General features: G+C 36.0%; 1 protein-coding gene across 3 annotated transcripts in view; it reads left to right on the top strand.

Moving 5' to 3' along the window:
* The window catches only part of LOC145263095 (dynein light chain Tctex-type protein 2B-like), a 254,270-nt gene that overhangs the window by 155,709 nt on the left and 82,988 nt on the right, over nt 1–15,573 (top strand). The window lies entirely within an intron of this gene.

Below are 15,573 nucleotides of genomic sequence, written 5' to 3'. Positions count from 1 at the left end.
ATATATATATATATATATATATATATATATATATATATATATATATATATATATATATATATATATAATCGTTTTTATCCTGTTTTCCCAACCCCTCTTTTCACCATCTTCTCTATCTCTTTTTTACTTCCCTCTCTCTCTTTCTTACCTCCTCCTCCTTTTTTACCACACCATCTTTCTTTCCTTGTACTAAATAATATATATATATATATATATATATATATATATATGTATATATATATATATATATATATATATATATATATATTCTTAAGTTGTGATTTCGGTTTCGATTCAAGCTAATGCACCCAGCTTTATTTTTGAAATCGTAACTTTATGATATATAAGAATCAATAGAAAATTGACTCTATACTAATATATACGAAATCTGCATAAATTAAAATATGATATTCAAGCGTATTTTTTGACCGGGCTATGCCGGGCGTCCCTGCTAGTTATTATGAAGATTGTTGTTGATGTTTCAAAAATAGAATGTTAGAAATATGTATCAAGAATGCTAACATGGAATGTAAGCTAAATAAACAAAATATGTGACAAAAATGGATCAGTTGATCTGTGTCTTTGGTTACGTGAGTTAATGGTGCAATGAGATAGTTTAGATAAAGACACGTGCAGTTTAGTTAGAGTTAGTCAGAAGGGGAGAGTTGAACAAGAGCACGGAAGATATCCTCTCTACGTTTGGAAGCTGGGAGAAACGCTCCCTTAACATAATTTAGGAATCGAAAGACGCCGTCGCAAGCTTCGAAACGCAAATAAAGTTTATATCAAAATATATTACCTATTGTTGTTGGTTTCCTTCGACGGATAATGAGAACCGAAGACGACACAGACTAGTGTTAATGAACTGTTTCATTGCATGTGTTTCACACCGACACATTGCACAGGATATACGCATTCTCACACGCATTCTCACACGCATTCTCACACGCATTGGCGATGATAGACGCTTTTGTTAATGCATACACGTAAGGATACAATCACAGACATAGCTTATATAGAAATATGTAACAAAATTACCATAGGGTGCAGAGATCTAATAGTGTCATATTTTTATATATCTATATATCTATAAAAGTGAACGTGTCTGTGTATCTGTGTGTTTGTGTACATTTCCCTACGCAATAACTCTGTCAATTTTTAGTCTACAGACTCGAAATTTGATATACAGGGCACTGAGATTTGGAAAAATCGATGTGATCAGTTTTTGGCCAGAAATTTGGCGATTAAGGCGTCAAAGTTCAACGATCTGACCTTTGAAGACTCTACCAAACTCCTCCGACAATTTTGGGTCTAAACACGTGAAATTTTAGATATAGATTCCTTGGACATGGATCTAACATAATAACTTAATTTGAGCCCTAAACAATAAATTTTAAGGGGTCATAATAGGGGTCAAAGTTAAAAAAATTGACCGTTTTTTTTGTTTTATTTTCCTCAGCATACATCTCAAAACACCCGGGCAATTCCGGGCTCCCATGCTAGTAATCTATATAAATAGAACAGTAAATGTGTGTGTGTGTGTGTGTGTGTGTGTGTCTGTGTATAAACATTTAAACGATAAACTCTTAAACTACTGGTCACATAACACTGAAATTAACAGGAAATTGTAATCACACACGAAAGATGGTTTAAAATCTTTGTTTGGACGGTTCAGTAAAGCGTGCACGACATATATCAGCAAGTTCATTTCAACTTGCGGACACGACACATTTCTATTATTTTTGCGCATGCGCAAATTCATTCATAGTTTGAAGTAGTTTAATTTTAAATCTTTCTCATCTATCGCTCGATAGTTCAAATGGTACACATTTCTATTTCTTTTTGCACATGCTTTAATTCAATTCATTTCTTCAAGTCGTTTCATATTCAATCTTTCTCTCCTATCTCTCCGTAGCTACATTACTAGGAGACGCGGCTGGAACCCTAAATGTTTTGGTTTCGATTCTAGCTGATGGCACGGATGTCATTCTATACACTGCAGTCTCAGTGACCACTGTACACTCATTAACCCTTATACTCGAATGCCTTTGGGCCTTGATAAGAGCTCCCATCTCATCACCGCAGTTGCATCCCTTTGCTTGTTTTACAAGTAGTTTCACGGAACAAGCTCCAATGAACTTACTGCACATCAACGCAAATAACCCCAACTTCACTAACTAGCAGAAACTAACAAAATTCCACCCCTTCACTGTAGAGATCCTACAATGCTAGAAGGTTTTCCACTCTGGTAGCTTCTTTCCTCGTTTCCTCGGACTATTTGTCTTTTGAAGTTTCTTTCCTGCTCCCCGTGTCCCCGACTGAATCAACATGCAGAAATTTAAATGTAAAATAGACGAACATCTTGTTGTCATATTCACCTCCACAGGTTGCCTTCCTGCAAATATAGTCTCTATCACAGTAGCTTCTGACACGTAGGAAATATGTCTGGTGAATAAAAAAGAAAGGAAAATGATTAATCTGTTTTCATTTTCTCTCCTTTTATTTAATTTAAATTAACTCTTTTAAACGAGACTCTCCCTCTCTTTTTATTTCTCTCTCTCTCTCTCTCTCTCTCTCTCTCTCTCTCTCTCTCTCTCTCTCTTGTAACGTTTCTGAATTTTTTAGATGAGGATTGGTCATTCGTATTATTTGGATTCTTCAGACTACTGTTCTCATCTTGAGTGTCATTTTCACAACGTGTCGGTCGATGTAACCTCTGACCTTCTTCTGGTGTATCTTGGTTAATTTTTGGTTAAAGTACTTAGAAAAATCAATTGATAATCTCCTGAAGGTTGAAGGTTCGATTCTCAGTGTGGGTGATCGAAAAATGAAATTGCGAATAACTTAGGACCTCTATCTAGTCACGGCAGAGGGAATCAAGAGCACGCTATCCCTGTAAAGTAAATAAAGGGCTCCATTCAGAACTCCATCCAAGTTCCCGACTTTGATAGAAACATTCCCGAGTTCGACAAGATACACCTGAAGAAGGTCGGAGGTTACATCGATCAAAACCTTGTAAAAAATCACACTCAAAATGAGAATAGTAAGAATCCAAATAATACTCTTTCTTTTTCTTTTCCTCTCCCTCCCTCTCTTTTTCTTTTTCTCTCCTGCCCTCTCTTTTTATTTTTCCCTCCCTCTCTTTTTATTTTTCCCTCCCTCTCTTTTTCTTTTTCTCTCCCTCCCTCTCTTTTTCTTTTTCTCTCCATCCCTCTTTTTTCTTTTTCTCTCCCCCTCTTTCTTTTTATTTTTCTCTCCCTCCCTCTCTTTTTATTTTTCTCTCTTTCCCTCTCTTTTTATTTTTCTCTCCCTCTCTTTCTCCCTTCCTTTTGCTTTGCAGCTCATCTCACATAGATGGAGGTTATACAAGATAGGCTATCGGTCTACCAAAACTGTCATCCTATAGCAGACGTTTTTATTTTTAATCTCTTTATCTAACTTTCAACTTTGATTCCTCGGTTATTTTGAAAACCTGGTGCCTATCCATTTCGCGTGAGGAATGAAAACGTCAGCAGATCCAATAGTCTTCACTTAATTCTTCAATTTCGGACTGTTGAAGTTGGCAGGGAACTTTGTTTTCATTGCCTTACGAGATCATTCACAATTTTTAGTAAAATGGCGACTCGGTTTTATTTATATTGGCAAACTTTTAACTTTATTTTCACAAAAATATTCCACGAAACATTAGTGATATTTTGTGCACAGTTTGTACATCTATTCATAAGCTATAAGTGTGTGTATATATATATATATATATATATATATATATAGTAATTTATAAAATATATATGGCGATTAAGCTACACTGAATATTCTGCGTTTCATCCAACTATAGGATTCGTCAGGCTTATGCGCCTCTGAATAATGCGCATAAACCTGACGAATCCTATAGTTGGATGAAACGCAGAATATTCAGTGTAGCTTAATCGCCATATATATTTTATAAATTACTAACTAGCTCTACCTACGTATTGAGCACTTTTGAAGTAAATACTTAAAGTTTACGCATAAATCTATACTTTCGTATAGTAAATTTATGTGAATAAATGAAATAGTTATATATATATATATATATATATATATATATATATATATATATATATATCGAAGTTAAGCAACGTTAAGTCTGGTCAGTACTAAAATGGGTGACCATTTGGGAATTCCAAGTGTTGTATGTGCTCTCCGCTTATCTCTGTATTGTTTCAAGTCAGTTTAGAGCATCTCCTTGGCACTGGACCCAATTCAGGAGAAGTGTGGTTGGAAATTGGGCAACCCTTGCCTCATAATTACATGCACAGGGGTGTCCATTGTCTTGAGACTGAATGGAAGCATCGAGTACATACAGACATATATATATGTGTGTGTGCGTGTGTGTGTGTGTGTGTGTGTGTGTGTGTGTGTGTGTGTGTGTGTGTGTTGGAACGATTAATCGGAATCAAGAATCGAAAATAATCGTAACTTTTCGGAGTATTGGTATCAGAATCGAAAAAAATTAGTGCTTATTTTCTGATGCCAAAAACGATTCTTTTAATTACTTTTTTTTTTGTTTTATCTTGTTTAAAAGCTTATTGTAAATTACTTATACTAAAGATGAAACAATAAATATTTATTGATTTTGCACTGAGAGTAAAATTAAAATCTATAGATCATTCCAAAAGTGAATATGTTACGTTTATGAAAATATATGCATGTAATACATCGGTTTTTATTGTAATCTGAAAAGAAAAAAGAAAAAAGATTTGAACACAAGTGATTTTAAAATAATCAGAGTCGATTATTGTCGGTAATTGTAGTGGAATCAGGGAAAAATACTGGAATCGTCCCATCATTAATATATATACTTCAATTTTCAAACAAATTCATTCATTGGATCTTATTATTTGGCTAAACTTCATACTTAAACATCAATTTAAATATTCTTTTCGTATCGTTATATGTCTGTATCTAATTTTTTGAACGTAACTCTCTTTCGAACTTTGTAGTTTAAAAGTTACATTTGAAATAGCATTTTCATTGGGTCTGTTACATTTGAAATAGCATTTTCATTGGGTCTGTTACATTTGAAATAGCATTTTCATTGGGTCTGTTACGTTTGAAATAGCATTTTCATTGGGTCTGTTACATTTGAAATAGCATTTTCCTTTAGTCTGTTAATTTTGGAATATAATTTTCATCCAGTCTGTTACGCTTGGAATTTTCATACTTTCAATCTGGACCACTATGTTTGAAATAGCACTTTCATCCGATCTGGGATATTTGAAATGACATTTCCATCTAGTACGGGGGTTGGGAGGGTATGAAATAATCTTTTTCTCTCTTGCTCTCTCTCTCTCTCTCTCTCTCTCTCTCTCTCCCTCTCTCTCCCTCTCTCTCTCTCTCCTTCATAGTTTCTCTTATTCTCTTTCTCCTTCACATTCTCTCTTATTCTGTCTCTCTCCTTATTTTCTGTCTTATTCTCTCTTTCCTCTATCGTTTCTCTCTCTCTTTCCCCCCCCCCTCTCTCTCTCTCTCTCTCATCATTAGTCTTGTTATCTCTACTTCATCTTCTATTTAACTCTCGCATTCAATGTCTCTTTCTCTTCTTAACTCTCATTTTCTTTTTATTTCTCACTCTGTCTTTGCCTTTTCTCTTTCCGCCCTTCCCCGCTTATCCCCCTTTCTTTCTTTTCTTTCTGGTCACTCATTGTGTTTTATACTAAATCACTTCTCCTTTTGTACAAAAGTCGTCTATAGAATTTTGTGCATTGTTCGTTGACCCATTTCGAACCTGTTTTTCTCCGCTTACAGTGCACCTCACACACCCACGAAACCGAAAGTCCATTGCTTTTTATTGACTCAGCAAATCATTAAGACGTTCAAAAGGTTAAACTATTTCCATTAAAAAAAACAACAAAACAAACAAACATTTCAGTTAAAAAAAAATTTTTTTTAATGGTTTCTTTCCTCCTCCCCCCCCCCCGTCTAGCACAGAGAACAAAGATTTATATTTTGTAATTCACTGGAATTTCTTTAGAAACCGGTGCTTTTGTTACACATTCTTAATAGCAACCCAGGATAAATGCAATGCCTTCTCTAGGAATTCTTGCCCCACCATCTATCCATTCAAGCAATATATGGTATAGGATCTTCTCAAGATCAAAGTGTAGTATCTGTTCCGGCAGATGCTGCACTTTAGATAATTTGTACCAGTCAATGGAGGGGAAACCCTCTATACTGGGACAATTATTATTTTTGGTAACCAGAGTGCCCCCTTTTTGCCTACTTTTAGGGGAGCTGGTTTTTACCTCACATTAAAAACGGCCTTGTGCCTAATTTGCTCAGTGGGGGAGCAAATAAATACCATCTGTTCCGGCAGATACTGCAAGCAAAGACCAGATGTGGGGGCAACCCCATATACCTGACCTTTAACCAGCTCCCATTTCCCACCTCTCGGGAGCTGGTCCCCTTTTTCCCTTCCCCCTCCCTTCACTCCTCACGTTAAAAATTGGCCTTGTGCCTAATTTGCTCGGTGGGGGAGCAAATAAATACCATCTGTTCCGGCAGATACTGCAAGCTATGACTAGCTATGACTAGCTATGACTAGCAAAGACCAGATGTGGGGGCAACCCCACATGCCTGACCTTTAACCAGCTCCCATTTCCCACCTCTCGGGAGCTGGTCCCCTTTTCCCTTCCCCCTCCCTTCACTCCTCACATTAAAAATTGGCCTTGTGCCTAATTTGCTCGGTGGGGGAGCAAATAAATACCATCTGTTCCGGCAGATGCTGCAAGCTATGACTAGCTATGACTAGCAAAGACCAGATGTGGGGGCAACCCCATATGCCTGACCATTAACCAGCTCCCATTTCCCACCTCTCGGGAGCTGGTCCCCTTTTTCCCTTCCCCCTCCCTTCACTCCTCACATTAAAAATTGGCCTTGTGCCTAATTTGCTCGGTGGAGGAGCAAATAAATACCATCTGTTCCGGCAGATGCTGCAAGCTATGACTAGCTATGACTAGCAAAGATCAGATGTGGGGGCAACCCCACATGCCTGACCTTTAACCAGCTCCCATTTCCCACCTCTCGGGAGCTGGTCCCCTTTTTCCCTTCCCCCTCCCTTCACTCCTCACATTAAAAATCGGCCTTGTGCCTAATTTGCTCGGTGGGGGAGCAAATAAATACCATCTGTTCTTCAGATGCTGCACTTCAATTTCTTGTTCTTTATAAGTGGAGGAGAAATCCTTCACGACTGAGACAATTTTTATTTTTGTTCCTTTTCTCCACATTAAAAAACGACCCTGGTGTCTGTCCTCGTGGGGAGGCATTGTAAATAGGAACTACTTACGGTTCTGAATTTTTTAGATGAGGATTGATTATTCGTATTATTTGAATTCTTCAGACTCATCTTGAGTATTATTTGCACAACGTTTCGGTCGATGTAACCTCCGACCTTCTTCAGGTGTATCATGTCAAACTCAGGAATCCTTCTGTAGAACTTGTGGATTTTTTCGTCAAACTCAAATCTGCATAGAATTTCGAACAGAACCCTTTATTTGATCCATGCGGGTAGCATGCTCTTGTTCCGTCAGCCATGACTGGATAGAAGTCCTAATAATTTGCAATTGTGTTTTGAGTGTGGCACACACTGAGGATTGGACCTTCAACTTCCAAAAGAGTATAACTTACAACTGAATTTTACCAAATATTTCATCCACTACCCCACAGGTCTGATTCCCAAGTTCAACAAAGAAAAACCTGAAGAAGGTTGTAGAATGCATCAACCGAAACATAAAAATAACACTCATGGTGCAAACAATAGTTTAAATAATACAAATAATATAAATTATCATTCCCAATCTGAGGTCCTGGATATGACCTTAAACTATATCCGATGGTGAGGCCCCAGCTTGCGGGCTTTGGGGAGTGTGGAGCCACCCTTTAATTGCCATTGCTCCCAGGTCCACTCTGACCCGGAGTGGTAGTACCTGTTAGGGTCCCAACTATGGGTTAAATAGAAATCGACTTGGAAAAAAAAAATATCTTCTATTAAAAAACTTTTCTTCAAAATAACTGAATTTGGCATTAAATGACCTGAACCAACCAATCAACCATTCTTAATCTTCAAACTTAAAAAAACAAAGAATTTCTCTTTTACCAACGCAGGACAAGGTAGATTAAGTGAAGCATTAGAACTGATATTACACTTTGTTCCTAGCCAGAAGGATGTTTTTTAAAATATGTGGAACATGTATGCATTTTTTGCCGGGTTAAAGTTTAAAATTAAGTGAAAAATCCCATTAAAAGTCAAAACTAGACACGTTTATAAGAAATTTACTTCGGGAATAGTGTATACAATATTGAGAATTAAAGCCCAGATTAGATTTTGACTTCCTTTTTACATTTTCAGGCGAAGATATTGAAAAGATAATTTGTAATTTCTGTGATTAAAAGATGTATTTAGATAATTAATTCCTATTTTAGTCAAGTAAATTATTCTGAGTTGGAAAAGAAAAAACAAAACGCACACTCGAACTGGATTATTTTTTGTTCTTTTCTTCTATGACGGAGACGTTCACTCTTTGCATAAGCAGCAGCAGCAGCAGCAGCAGCTTTTTTCTTCTTTTTTCTTTAAAAACAACATTATACACAAACAAGGTGGCGTTCAAAAACCAAAACGACTCTTGTCAAGCAAAAAATCCGTCTTTTATTCTGCCACCTTGGACTCCCAGCAGTGCTTAAATGTGCATAATCACTTTAGTTTTGCATCGAAAAAGTTCTAGATTCGTGTGCCTCTGTTTCCTTACAGCTGGCACATGCCAACCATGGCTGCTTATGCCCATGTTTCTCAACATCGTTTCTACAGATATGCAACTTTCTGAACAATTCATAAACTAACCCTTAATATATTAACTTTTATGCTCGGTCTTTTGTTCCAGTCACCACCACGTCTTGATTAACAATCCTATTTCAGATGGCTTTTGTGTGTCTTAGTGAACCACCTGCCATCTCCCACAGTCTTTCTACTAACTTCACTTCCTATAATTTTCTTCTAATCGACTATTTTAGTGGCCGATGACCTTGTCACCTCCCTACTCCCTCTTTCTCATAGAAGAGACATTACGAGTCTATATCTGTTCTATCGATACTTTTATGGCAAGAGTTCGCCTGAGCTCCAATCTATGGTCCATCCCTGTAAAACGTTCACAACAAATACTCCCCTAGCTAAAACAACCGTCAACAACTTTCTTCACTCCTTATATGTGCCCAAAACTAAACAAAATTTCCATGAGCAGAGTTTCTTTCCTAGAACTATCGATCTGTGGAATGTAATACCGTTTGCCTGCTTCCCAGCTGACTATAACATGGTCGTCTTCAAGTCTAATGTGAATAAATTCCTATTGAGCCGCCCGTTTAGATAATTTAGCCTTACCCAAGCTTCACTGTGTCTGATCTTGTCTCACCATGCCTAACATTTAACCCTTATCCTTAAGTGGCCTCCGGGCCTTGTTAAGTAGTGACCCCCTCCCCCAAAGTTTTGCTCCATTTTTTTTAATCCCTTAACATTTTTAAAGAGAGACGTCGATAGTATTACATTGTTGTTAGATATTAGTTGTATATATCTGATGTAGTCTGACAGTGTACTTATGTGGAATGTATTTTTCTTTTCTTTTAATTTAAAATTGAAGATAGAATTTACATCAGTCTGTTGTGCTGAAGTTTGAAATAGGATTTCATTGTTACATGTGTAACGTGGGTTACATTATTTTCCTTACTACATGTGTAACGTGGGTGTTACATTTTCACTCGAATTCACACGTTGTACACAGAGACAAAGGAACAAAAAAAAGGAAAAAATTTCGACTCATCTCTTTTTAGTTGAAATAAAAGGCTTTTATTCATGTCACTTTCCAAACTACTCCTAAGTCTTGGTTTTACAAGTTTCTTTGTTCACCATGTGGTTAACAAAACTATGCTGTGTCGAACATATACTTTTTCTTCTCCCGTGTTGACATGGAGGTTTTTCAAATCTTCCTCGCTGGTACCACCAACATGGTTCCAAATTTCTCTCTCCTTTTTTTTTTCTTTCTTTTTTTTCACTGTGACGTCAACTCGCACCTTGCCATGGTCATTTGCATACGTGAGCTGCTGCTGCAGCTAAATATGTGACTTGTGGCTTCGTTACATACACACAGATTAAATTGATACATTTTTAAGAAGATTGTTGCATTTTTCTGTGCAGGTAGATAGTTTTCCCGATGACACAACTGCTTAGTCATTAAAAAAAATAAACGGATCACCTGTTGTTGAGGATGACCAAATTCTTTGCAATAGACATTGAAACTAGAACACAGAGATCCTGAGTATGACCTTAAAAGACATCCAGTGATGAGGCCCCATTAGGGGGCTGTGGGGAATGTGAAGTTCCCCCCTTAGTTACCACTAGCGAGGGGTACCCGGCGTTTCCCGGGTGTTTGGAAGTGTGTGTGAAAACTCCGGGGGGGGGGGGTTAAAAAATGTTTTGGTAGGTAAGTGTGAGCATCGAACCCGAACCCTTGAGGCAAAGTTGTAAATTAAAGCGTGAAAAAAAAACGTGCGACTTTAACGATTGCCCTACCGCGAGATGCTAACGGAAACACGTTTGAATTTATTTAATTACTTGGATTTAGCAGGTGCCCGTTTTAATGAGTTAATGAGGTCAAGTTTGACTGTGGGATTTTTATTTTCCCAAGATGTTATAGGAAAAAGACTAACCCATATGCGGCGAGCGACAAATGTTGAATTTTTATCTTCCCAAAATCAAGCAAATTAAATAGACAGGTGAGCTTCGTTGTTAACTGTGAGATATTACGATTTGTATGTGATATAAAAAGTTTTAAAAAGTTGTGAACCGACCGACCGCTTCTCTGAAAAAAGCCTTTTGTAGACATACAGAAAAAGCGAACACACATACATACATTTTCGCTTTTATATTTATAGATTACTCTCAGTTCCACTTTTGGCTTGGAGTGGTGATATCTGTTAGAACAATTTGGTGCTACCAGATCAGGCTGTCTAAAGATAATGGATTTCTGCGCAAAAATGCACCAAATATTGATTTTATTGTTTTTTATTTTTTTCGTTTCCCTTTGCAAAACTCAATCAGATTCTGACAAAGTCAACATCAAAAACAGATTTCTTTCTATAAAACAACCAAACCAAACACCATAAATAAATAAATATTTGAAGATATAAAGACGTTGAAGAATAAATTTTTTTGCCAAAATTACTGGATTCTGTATTAACATGAAATGGATTAATATGTCATAAAACGAAACAACCAAACCAAACATCATAACTAAATAAATATTTGAAGATATAAAAAAATTTGAAGCATAAAAACTTTTTTCCAAAATTACTGAATTCGGCATTAAATGACCACAAAAAGTGTTGATATGCCGTAGAACAACTAATCAATTAGCACACAGAATTTTCTAGGTTCCTTTGGCGTTGATTTCCTTATAAAAAATGTTTGAAGTTTTTTTTCTTCTATTCATGGCCTTAAGCAACTCTTCTTCTGTCTCGTTCAATAAGAAGAAAGAAAAAGTTGACCAATGTTGGACGAATACGAGGACTTTCCGCTTTTTCTGTTATTTTTTTTAATTTGATTTTACAGTTGACCCTTGTTGTAAACATGTTCCAGCTCGTTTGAACCAAGTTAGCCTAGTGACGCCTCGAAACATTTAGCTAATGAGAAAGAAAAATTTGCATGTGCTTACTGATAAAATCGTTTTTTACACTTAAGCATGACAGTCAAATCATCATCATCATCATCATCGTCATCATCATCATCTGAATCCGAAGATTCTACTGTTGGCTTTGGTTTCCCTGATACTTTTCTGGTCAGAATTTGTTCTAGAAAGATATCAGGATTACGGGAGGGACCACATGAAGGTTGCCAACATCCTACGTGAAAGTGATTTTTGTGAAACGAACTGTATTCAGACTTGCGACACCAAGGTCGTCACATTGTGTCATTAACCATTAGACCACCCTCACCTCCTGCAGACTAATGAAACTCCAATTTACTTTGGCATCGAAGCCGACAGAATATAACCTCGTTCCCTATTGACTGAGGTATGTGTTTGAGTATGTGCAGTTTTAGGAGGTCCATCTTCCCAGACTTTACCTTCTCACCCTTTGAGAAGGAATTAGTTTATTGCTAATTGCCTGAGGTGCCCCTACCAGAAAATGATGACAGGCCTGCATAGGCATTTTTGCAGGCCATAGTACTCTCCTCTAAGACAATGGCTTTTCAAATTTCACTTTCCGACCCTTATTTTACATCATCCCACTATGGGATGGAGATAAACACTGCAATTGCAATTGAAACTTAGATATGGCAGATAGAGGAAAATGCTATTACAAACTTAGATGTACTATGCTAACAAAAAATGTTGCAGAGTGACATTTCCCCAAAATGCCATTCATGGAATCGTTAATACAATTAACAACCTTTGTCTGCAACGAAACCATATTTGGTAAATATACACTTCAATCGATGCTTAACTTGTCCACCAAATTTCATTTGAGAATCTTAACATACCTTAGAAAATGATATTTAGAACTTGTGATTTCCAGACTGTCAGACTTGTCTAAGTTTTAATTATAAATATCAAACAAACCAAAGAAAATTTCATTTCAGACTTAAACTTGTCACACCAAATAAAATTCCATTTCAAATTTAATTTTGTCAGATCAAAGAAAATTGCATTTAAAACTTGAACTTGTCACTAAAGAAAATGCTATTTCAAACTTTAGATTGACAGACCAAAGAAAATCCTATTACAGACTTGAGCATGTCAGACCAAAACTTGAGCTTGTCAGACCAAAGAAAACGCTATTTCAAACTTAAAATTGTCAAACTCCAAAAATGATAATTCACACACGCTTGACAAACCAAAGAAAACCTTATTTCAAACTTGAACTTGTCAGACAAAAGTAAATGCTAATTTAGCCTAACTGATAAAAGAAAATGCGGGTTTGTATTACTGTACACATAGATTCGAAAAAGTTGTCAAAAAACAAATATATAACAAATAAATGTTATCAAAGGCAAGATAAATTACTTTTCTGCCAAACTGGATATTTTTTTTTGTGTTTTTATTCAATGTAACATATTTATTCAGCTCGAAAACCATACAGTGTTTACCGATGTATTCGAAAATTCAAGATGGCGTCTCACACCCTCTTTAACACCGTAAGTATAGAAAAAGGTGTTATAAATAAAAAACTATACAAAATACTATTAAAAACCTGCCGAATATATGTCAACCTATGTCACGGTAACATATATTGAGCGAGTTTTTAACAGTATTTTATCCGGTTTTTTATTTATACCATCTTTTCCCAAACTTACCGTGTTAAAGAGAGAATCAGACGCCATCTTGAAGTTTCCAATACATCGGTAAACACTGTATGTTTTTCGAGCTGAATAAACATGTTACATTGAATAAAAACACGAAAAATATATCCAGTTTGGTAGAAAATAACTTATCTTGCTTTTGATAACATTTATTTGTTATATATTTGTTTTTTGACAACTTTTTCGAATCTGTGTACAGTAATACAAACCCGAAAATGCTATTTCAAACTGGCGATTGACAAACCAAAGAAAATGCTATTACAGCCTTGAGCTTGTCAGATCAAAGAAAATTTCATTTCAGATTTAATCTTGTTAGACCATATTCCAGACGTGAGCTCGTTAGACAAAAAACAATGCAATTTCAAACTTGAGCTTGTCAGACCAAATGAAAAAAAATGCTATTTCAGTCTTAAGCTTGCAGACCAAAGAAAATTCCATCTCAGATTTGAGCTTGTCAAACCAAAGAAAACACTATTTAAGACTTTAGCTCAGAACAAAGAAAATGATATTTCAAACTGGAGCTCAACAGACGAAAAAAAAAATGATATATCTTTAAGCTTGTCAAACCAAAGAAAATGTTATTTCAAAGTTGAGAATTTCAGACTCTGACTTATCCATCAAGTTTTAATTGCAAAAGAGATGAGTTAGATGCGTGTAGAAATGCAATGCAATTGCTGATGAAAAGTGTTACGGACGGACAGCACATCTTCTAGAGGTGTGTAGACACATCTAAAACAAAACTAAAACCTGCCACCATGTTTTTTCCTATTACGTGTTTGAGAAATAAGAATTGTATTTTTGCAGGATATGAAGATTATCTATTATATAAAGGGCAAATGCCTGTTTGCATGTCCAGCAAATACTTGAAAAATACATAGCAAATACCCACAAAGTAAATGCTATTTCAAACTTGGGACTTTCTAGACTCTGACTTATCCACCAAGTTTTAATTGTAAAGATCCAACGGACCATAAAAAAATGCATGTCAGATGCATGAACATAGTCCCTTATAGAGATGAATTGATGCATCTATAAATGAAATGCAATTACTGATGAAAAGTGTGATGGACAGACAGCACGTCTTTTAGAGATGAATAGACAAAACAAAAAATAAAACGTGTTATACAATCGAACTTGTGTTTCACATTTTATCAGATTGCAGTTTTCAACTTTAACCTTACGTATTATATATATTTTCAAAAACATTCTTTTCACTAGAAACAAAGTGTAGTACCTGTTCTAATGCTTTCTTTAGTTTATCCTGCCCTCGGTTGGTAAAGGAGAATTTTTTTGCTTTTTGAAGTTTTGAGATGAGGATTGATAATTTGTATTATTGGTATTATTTGGACTACTGTTTGCACCTTGAGTGTTATTTTCAGGTTTCGGTTGCTGTAGCCTCCAACCTTCTCCAGGCGTTTCTTTGTCGAATTTGGGAATCATATTCGTTGTGTAAAACTTAGTAAAATTCAGTTGTAAGTTATACTCTCTTGGAGGTTGAAGGTTCACTCCTCAGTGCGTGTGACACTCAAAATACAATGGCGAATTACTTGGGACTTCTACGAAGTCATAACTGACAGAACAAGAGCATGCTACTCCCATGGATCAAATAAAAGGTTCTGTTCAAAATTCTATGCAGATTCCCGAGTTTGGCAGAAAGATTCCTAAGTTCAACAGAAAAAAATTCTGGAGTTTGACAAGATACATTCAAGGAAAGTCGGAGGTAACATCAGTTGAAACGTTGTAAAAATAACACTCAAGATAAGAACAGTAGTCCAAAAGTAGTCACAAAACTAGCACTCAAGATAGGAACAGTAGTCCAAAAGTAGTCCAAAAATAACACTCAAGATAAGAACAGTAGTCCAAAAGTAGTCCAAAAATAACACTCAAGATAAGAACAGTAGTCCAAAAGTAGTCCAAAAATAACACTCAAGATAAGAACAGTAGTCCAAAAGTAGTCCAAAAATAACACTCAAGATAAGAACAGTAGTCCAAAAGTAGTCCAAAAATAACACTCAAGATAAGAACAGTAGTCCAAAGGTAGTCCAAAAATAAACCTCAAGATAAGAACAGTAGTCCAAAATTAGTCCAAAAATAACACTCAAGATAGGAACAGTAGTCCAAAAGTAGTCCAAAAATAAACCTCAAGATAAGAACAGTAGTCCAAAAATTTACACTCAAGATAGGAACAGTAG

The sequence above is a fragment of the Euprymna scolopes genome, chromosome 38 (genome assembly GCF_053919585.1).
Source record: "Euprymna scolopes isolate OS-2025 chromosome 38, ASM5391958v1, whole genome shotgun sequence".
Taxonomy (NCBI): Eukaryota; Metazoa; Mollusca; class Cephalopoda; order Sepiida; family Sepiolidae; genus Euprymna; species Euprymna scolopes.
The sequence above is the reverse complement of the archived record's forward strand: the minus strand, read 5'-3'. Positions and strand labels throughout refer to the sequence as shown.